The sequence below is a fragment of the Engystomops pustulosus genome, chromosome 1 (assembly GCF_040894005.1).
Source record: "Engystomops pustulosus chromosome 1, aEngPut4.maternal, whole genome shotgun sequence".
NCBI classification, from domain to species: domain Eukaryota; kingdom Metazoa; phylum Chordata; class Amphibia; order Anura; family Leptodactylidae; genus Engystomops; species Engystomops pustulosus.
The window spans coordinates 185,353,244-185,361,138 of NC_092411.1; the positions used below are offsets into that span (position 1 = coordinate 185,353,244).

The 7,895-nt window shown below is 39.2% G+C and overlaps 1 long non-coding RNA gene across 1 annotated transcript in view; it reads right to left on the reverse strand.

Moving 5' to 3' along the window:
• Positions 1-7,574, reverse strand: part of LOC140099653 (uncharacterized) — a 28,329-nt gene extending 20,755 nt beyond the window's left edge. The window contains exon 1 of the long non-coding RNA XR_011850086.1: positions 7,472-7,574. This is a non-coding gene — a long non-coding RNA (uncharacterized lncRNA). The remainder of the gene's footprint in view (positions 1-7,471) is intronic.
• Positions 7,575-7,895: the final 321 nt, after the last annotated feature.

Genomic DNA, 7,895 nt, shown 5'->3' on the forward strand with positions numbered 1-7,895 from the left:
AAACTCAATTAAACAAAAACTTTCCACTTAGGAATAGGATGATTGCAACATTGTGGCATCTATCTCCTTCCCCTACACTATACACAGTAATATCCACCTCAGACTGGGCGCTAAATCAAATTGTGTCCACAGTAAAAACAGACCATATCCCCCTAATACTAATTCCCTTGAACTTTCTGGAACAACAAATTCCAGGCATTAAACTTACTGCCAGGCGTAATAAAGAGAGCAAAGGGAACCTTCAAGATATTCTTACAGAGGGTAAATTACTTCCATTCTCTGATTTGAAAGAGAAATTCGCCTTAGCACCGCAGGAAATATTTTCATATCTAAGAATACAGAATTTTTTTTTTACAAAACACAGAACCACAACCCGTGATCATCCATTCCTTATTTAACTTATTTGCTGATAGTAACAAAACTAAAAAAGGTATATCTACAATCTATAAAATATTAAACTCTAAGCATAAGCAAAAGGGTCCGGAGGTTTGTTCTTAAGTTGAATTTGTATGTAAGTCGAAACTGTATATTTTATAAATGTTGATCCAGACCAAAAAAATGTTGCCCCCAGCGACAATTGGAGTTTAAACATTTTTTGCTGTAATGGGACCAAAGATTATCAATAAAGCTTCATTACAGACACCTTACAGCTGATTATTGCCGCCTGGGACTATAGTAAAGCATCCAGAGAGCTTCACCAGAGGTCACAGGGGATTGTCTGTAACTATGGGTTGTCTGTAAGTCGGATGTCCTTAAGTAGGGGACCGCCTGTATATAGTTAAATGGGAAGAGGAGCTAGGGAAATCCTTTGAGCTAACCCAGTGGTACAAATCATTCAAACTCACACAATCTATGTTTAGATGCACTAGCCACCGAGAGGCAATTATTAAAACTATCATGAGATGGTATTTCTTGCCCACTAGACTTGCTTCAATTTACCCCTCCTATGCTCCCCCCTATGCTGGAGAGGCTGCGGAGCCAGAGGTACAACCTCACACATACTTTGGGGCTGCCCTATCATTCTACCTTTGTGGAAAGCCACATTTGATCTCATTAACTCTATTTCCAAGAAACCTGCCCAGAAGGCACCCCATTTTGCACTATTACTGCTGTCAATTAATGAGATCAACCCCCAAGCTAGAACAGTAGTAGCTCACTTACTTATGGCTACTAAATTAGTAGTTACCAGGCATTGGAAAGAAGTCACTTCTCCCCAAGTACAGGAAATAGTAGCCATCATGAATGAAACCTGTACATACGAAAAAATTCAGTCAATACACAATAATAATCACAGACTTTTCTTAGCAAAATGGGAACTATGGTTAAATAACCCATTATGCACAGTAGGAGAGGGGCTTTAAACATTATCAAACGCTTATATTAACCAACAGCTAGAGGCGCAGCTAGTCTTTGAGAGTAGAGAAACCCGGACAATACTGATCCGACTTGGTCACTAGTTCTAGTTCTGTTTGTTTTACTGTGTTCTCTGTTTGACTAACTTCACTTTCTTCCATAGTATAGAGTACAGCTACATAAGAGATAATCCTGACTAACTGCATGAAGTTTTAACTCTTCTACTACCCCGTCCTGTGTCGTCCTCTCATCTGTTATCCAGCAACCAACAGGCACCAGACTTCTCTGCAGTCCCATTCACCCTGGACCTGGTATATAAAATGACGGCCGAGTGGTTCAAGCGACAGCAATTCCATTTATTATATTTTGTTCTATTCCCTAAGAAGAATGGCTTGACCATTAAATATTCTTTTACCTCGTGTTACCCCATCATCTTCATAAACCGTAAGCTCTGGCAAGCAGGGACCTCACTCCTGTTGTTCCATACAAATGTTGTGCTCTGTCATGTTATATTATATTTGTATTTGTTTCCTATGATTTGTAAAGCGCTACGTAATATGATGGCGCTATATAAATAAAGATTATTATTATTATTATGCAGTCTTACTGAGCCCTATTAGATATTAATAACTTAAAATAACTTAAATGTCTAGCTTTTACGCTATCAACATTGTGATACTACTTTGTATAGCTTTGTATCATTTAATGTACCATCAATATGACTTGCTGTACTTTACTGTAAACTGTGAAAAATTCAATAAAAACTTTTTTTTTTTTTTAAATTAAATTGCTTGTGCAATACCTTCCCACCTGATATTGTATCTGTAAGAAGCACTATGTATTTAGAAAAAGTGTATGGGTGTAGTAGGCTCTAATTTTGTATTTTGAGCTATAAAGCAAGTCTGTAAGATCTTTTGTATCTGGGAATTGTGATCTGTCCTTAAAAGTTAGCATAAATTGGTCAAAGTAATCAATTAAAAGTTTTTGTAACAATGCGTCATTCACCAAGTAAGGTGAAGAATGGACACTGGTCATGGTTGGGAGCACAAATATTGTACATACTTAAAGGGTATTTAAACAAATAAATGTTATTGTTTGTATAATGAAAATTTATACTATTTTCAAATATACTTACTGTATTAACCCCTTAACACTCTGCGCCGTAGCTCTACGGCGCAGAGGTATATGGAGTGTATGAAGAGGGCTCATGGGTTGAGTCCTCTTCATACAAAGGTGGGGGTTTTTGCATTTTGCAGAAAACCCCCACCGCTAATAACCATGGTCGGTGCTTGCACCAATCGCAGCTATTAACCATGTCATTGCCGCCGGCAAAGTCGCCGGTGGCGCCATTGCCGCCATCTTTATTGCGATCGCCGCGCCCCGGGGGCGGCGATCGGTTGCCATGGTAGCCTCGGGTCTTCGTTTGACCCGAGGCTTAATGGCTTCTGCAGATTCGTTACAATGAGCCAGTGGCTCATTGTAATGAATGTGCTGCAAAAATGCCATATATTGCAATACAGAAGTATTGCAGTATATGGTAGGAGCGATCTGACCATCTAGGGTTAATGTACCCTAGATGGTCTAAAAAATAGTGAAAAAAAAAGAAAAAAAAAAGTTTAAAAAATAAAAAATTTTTATAAAATATAAAAAATTCAAATCACCCCCCGTTCCCTAGAACGGATATAAAACATAATAAACAGTAAAAATCACAAACATATTAGGTATCACCGCGTCCCAAAATGCCCGATCTATCAAAATATAAAAGTGGTTGCGGCCGGCGGTGACCTCCAAGGCGGGAAATGGAGCCCAAATGTCCGGAATGCGACTTGTACACCTTTTTTACATCACATAAAAAATTTAATAAAAAATGTCGCACAGACCTCAAAATGGTAGCAATGAAAACGTTGCCTTATTTCGCAAAAAATGACACCTCACACATCTCTGTGCACCAAAGTATGAAAAAGTTATTAGCTTCAGAAGATGGCAAAAAATCTTTTTTCTTTTTTGTACACATTCGTTTAATTTTTCAAAATGTATTAAAATACAATAAAAACCTATATAAATGTTGTATCACCGCGATCGCACCGAACCAAAGAATAAAGCTGAGGTGTTATTTTGAGTGCACAGTCAAAGTCGAAAAAACTGAGCCCACAAGAACGTGACGCATGTGGGTTTTTTTTCAGTTTTTCCACATTTGGAATTTTGTTTCAGCTTCGTAGTACACGGCATGTTAAAATAAATAACATTACAGGAAATAAAATTTGTTACGCACAAAAAAAGCCCTCACACAGGTCTGTGCACGTAAAAATGAAAAAGTTATGAATTTTTGAAGTTGGAGAGCGAGAAATGAGCAGAAACCCTGCGTCCTTAAGGGGTTAATACCTCACGATTTTCTAGATCTCTGCTTGCTATCATTCTATAGAAAACTTCTATGTTTACTTCTAGTGGACAGAAATCTGACCATGATCACACAGGTGCACGGCTTGTTATAACCCACAGCTCTGCTTACTCCCTGATAGTAACGAGCCCTGCACCTGTGTGACCATGGTCAGATTTCTGTCCACTGTAAGTAAACAATTAAGCTTTCCATAGATTGAAAGCAAACAGAGATCCAGAAAACTGTGAGGAATTGATACAGTAAGTATATTGCAAAAATGTATATTTTTTCATCATGCAAACAATAACATTAATTTGCTGAAATGAGAATAACCCTTTAAGTCATCTGCCAGGTGAGTGAATTCAGAGGTAGAAACTGTTAGATTAGTCACAGCCACAGCAACAGTAGGTCATTTTCCAGTGGCACTCAGCATCAGATAAATGCAATGTATGGGAGACCACTTCTGATTGTATCTACTAAAGCTTTCTCATTATCATTTCTAAATAGTATAGGAATAATATGATTGTATGGACTGTAAAGTCTTCTATGGCTGCTAAAACAGCTTCACATAAATTTCATTCATAGATGTAAAGGGCAAAAAAATCCTAATCCGTGTATTTTTCCCTTGAAGGGTCCTTTATAACCTTGCAGTCTGTCAGCTTCCTCATATTTTTGGAGACTGGTCATTTCAAGTCTGGGCCCTCCAATAATCAGTTTACAGAATTGTACCTTTGTCCTCTCCTTGATTGTAGGCAGAATATATAATTTTTTTTACCTAAAATTGTGTCTAGAGAGTAAAAAGTCCATTAACAAGTTACAAAAGATGATGATGGAAAAATTCTGTGTATGAAAGGGATCCTGGCCCGCATCACGGCCACAAGACTAGGTTTTCCTTTTAATTTTTGCTTGTGTGTATACTGTTTCCTATAGTAAAGTACAGAAACTATTACATTTATTATTTATTCTATTTTTCTGAAGATTTGTGGTTCATTAAATGTAAAACATTTCTTTATGCCCTTCCTGTTGGGTTTAGTAGCTCTGTTCCAATCTTTTGCAAACTGTTGCCCACCATTTATTGAGATATTCGCCTTTTTTGAATATAAGAAAACACTAGTGGTAAAGCTTTGCTGATCTCATTTGTTTTAGTTGTTGTACTTGGCATTTTTTAACCCTTTGCAATTTTTTATGTCACCTGACATAATTATCTCTATTGCACTAATAGCTTTGCTATCTGGAATATATAACAGAATCTGCAGATATTTCCTATTTTATGATTTTTTTCTGTTATCTGATTGAGTTGGGTTTCAGGTTTAATGAACCTGTTTGCACATTTCCAAAAAATAATGCTACATTTTTCATGAATCGTATGTAGTATCGCAGTTCAGCTGTATATGACTGCTTTCACACATTGCAATTAAAACTGCATCATAATCAGTTATGAGGTGCTTTCAGGTGCAGTTTTGTTACTTTAATAGGGGAAAGACACAAACCAATGAATTTTATTTTGAAAGGGAAAGCTGTTTAAAAAATGGGATTAACCTGTTCCGATCATTTCTTTCACCTGTTAAAAGAAGAAACCGCATCTAAAACCACCTCAAGGCTGAATATGATGTAGTTGTGACTGCAACATGTGAATGCGCCCTCACAGGCCTGACTGAAATACCACATCCAACAAATGGGCAGCCAAGTGTAGTATAGATTTTGGAAGGAAGATGCCATGTGTCAGAACTCGCAAATTGTTCTGATGGGATAAGGTTACAAGTTTCTTGCCAGAAAACCGCACCCAGCGCTGCTTGTGATTGACAGCTCCATTTCTGATCCTGGGAAAGCTGTGTTTGTCTTTGTACTCGGTTTGTCTGCAGCTGCGTTTTGAGTGACGGCTGAGCCAGTCAGTGCTCGAGGTAGTGTCCATTACTGCTTTATATTCTGCCCAGCCCTTCATTGGCTGTTGGCTATTCAGTTTATTCTGTGTATCTAGTGCTCTTGCGGTTCTTGCTATTTGGTGTATTGACTTCTGCTTTGCCTACTGACCATTCTTTTTGCTATATGATTCTGTACCTTTGCCACCGTCGTGGTTTTGACCTGGTTTGTTTGACTTCTCTTGTCTGCCTGTATCTGTTGTTTGTCCCTCAGTATCGTTTATCTCCTAGTGTGACCCCACCTTCCTGTCTGTCTAGTGTCGGTTTCTGTGACCAGTGTGAACACTGGTCTATACCTGTATTCCCGTTATCTGTCCGCTCCAACATCCAGCAGTTGCCAGACGAAGTAAGTTTTCCCTGTCATCTTGTAGGGTCACTCAAGGGCCGTCAGTTAGGTTCTTGATAGTGGGTTCACACTTGTCAGGGCGGACTATCTACTGTAGGCAGGGCCTTAGCCCCGCAGGGACGTCGCAGGGTGAGTTCGCCACCACTTACCTAGTCTGACAGGTAGTGCCAAGCCTGGTTGTGGTTGCGCGTTCGCTGGACAGGTACTGACGCAATGTTTGTTTAATCCCAGATCTTTATCTCTGTAGAGGTATTTTCAGTTTACTGATTTTGGTTATCCATGGGGATCAACCATCCACACCCACACAGATTAGTTTTTATTGTTGTTATTTTCATCCCTCATTTCCTCCAAATCTTCTTTCTAAGGCTGCATTCACACGACCATAGACGGCACATGTCCTATCTTTCCCCGTATGCATGGTTGTGCATCTCTATGGAGAGGGGAGGGGTCTCCAGAATGCCAGACGTATGCTGTAGCCTTAGGTTTATTCATCAAGCTGATTCATCAGTTTTGTTTTCACAGTATTCTATCCGTGATTTCCTAACCCTCTGTAGTCAGTTCGTTTTGCATAAGTGGAAATGGAAATAGGCTAAAAAGGGTCTGTATGCTATCCTGAAATCATGTATAGCATACTAAGAAATAAATTGATGTGTAACCCAGTTGATAGATCCATTAGTTATTAAAGTTATTCTATTACTTCCTTACGTAATTTTGAGCCAATACCAGGTGAGGTTAAATACACGGAACAGATGCAGGTCTTTCCAGAGAGTGTCTAGAGATAAGGTGTAATGGAAAGGCTTGCACCTGTTCTGTATCTGAAGACCTAACAGAGATTTCAGTTGGGCTTAAGCTTTTATGTCACCCTTACAAGACATACATGGCCACCGTATGCTAGTTGAATGAATGACAGCTAGCATACTGTCATTGTAGAAATCCATTGTTCACAAAACAGTACAGTGAGCATACATGTGTGTCACCTTATCATGCCGTTGTCGGAAAAAGGATAGAGCACAGTCTATATTTTGCCATATTTATGGCCCATAAGCACATCTCACTATGGAGAAGGGAGGGGTGAGGAGCTCACCTCTCCAGCTGAACATATGCTAAGACCAGGTCCTTTGTCGAGTGTGGCATACGTTCATGCGAAAGCAACCTAAGGCTTCCTGCACAGGACCTGCTCTGTATTTTGTATCTCGAGCAGTCCTTGCATGCACAGGGCTGTGAAGTCAACAGCCGTGTGCATAAGCCCATGGAAGCAAATGAGGATGTGTGCTAACTGTGTGTAGGCAGCCTAAATCTGTTGAAATCCAAACAGAAGCTCACTGAGGTGTCAGATAAAACAGCAGCCCTGTGCAGAGGGAAGGGGAAGCAGAAAGTATCAGCAGCCAAGAGTTTAAAGACCCAGACTGCAGATAGTAAATGTGATTGAAAATGAATAACATCATATTTAATGGCCCACAACCATTCCTTGCACACCTTCCCTGTCCTACTGACTTCTGCAATGTTTGCTGAAAGGTGAGATAGCTTTAAGTCAAGCCAAGATAACATGGAAAGATGCAGGAGTGGCTAGGGAAACTATCTCTCCAATACAATTGAGCAGTTGCCATAGTTACAGGATATCATGAATTGTTGGATTATAATGCTGCAGGCATCCAAGGTATCATCTCTCTTTTGCCTGAAGTAATTTTGATCTACAATACTCGCATCTTAAACAATACTATGACTGTAATTTTTAACCATTAATTGTACTTTTTTCTATAACTACAAGATAGAAAAGATCAACTCAGTTTACTTTCCTAGAATGCCTGGCATTGGTACAGTAGCACTTCAGTAAAGTATTGTGATAAGCTGCAGCAAAATTAGAATTTTTAAGCTGTACAGCACGACAATACCTATGTGC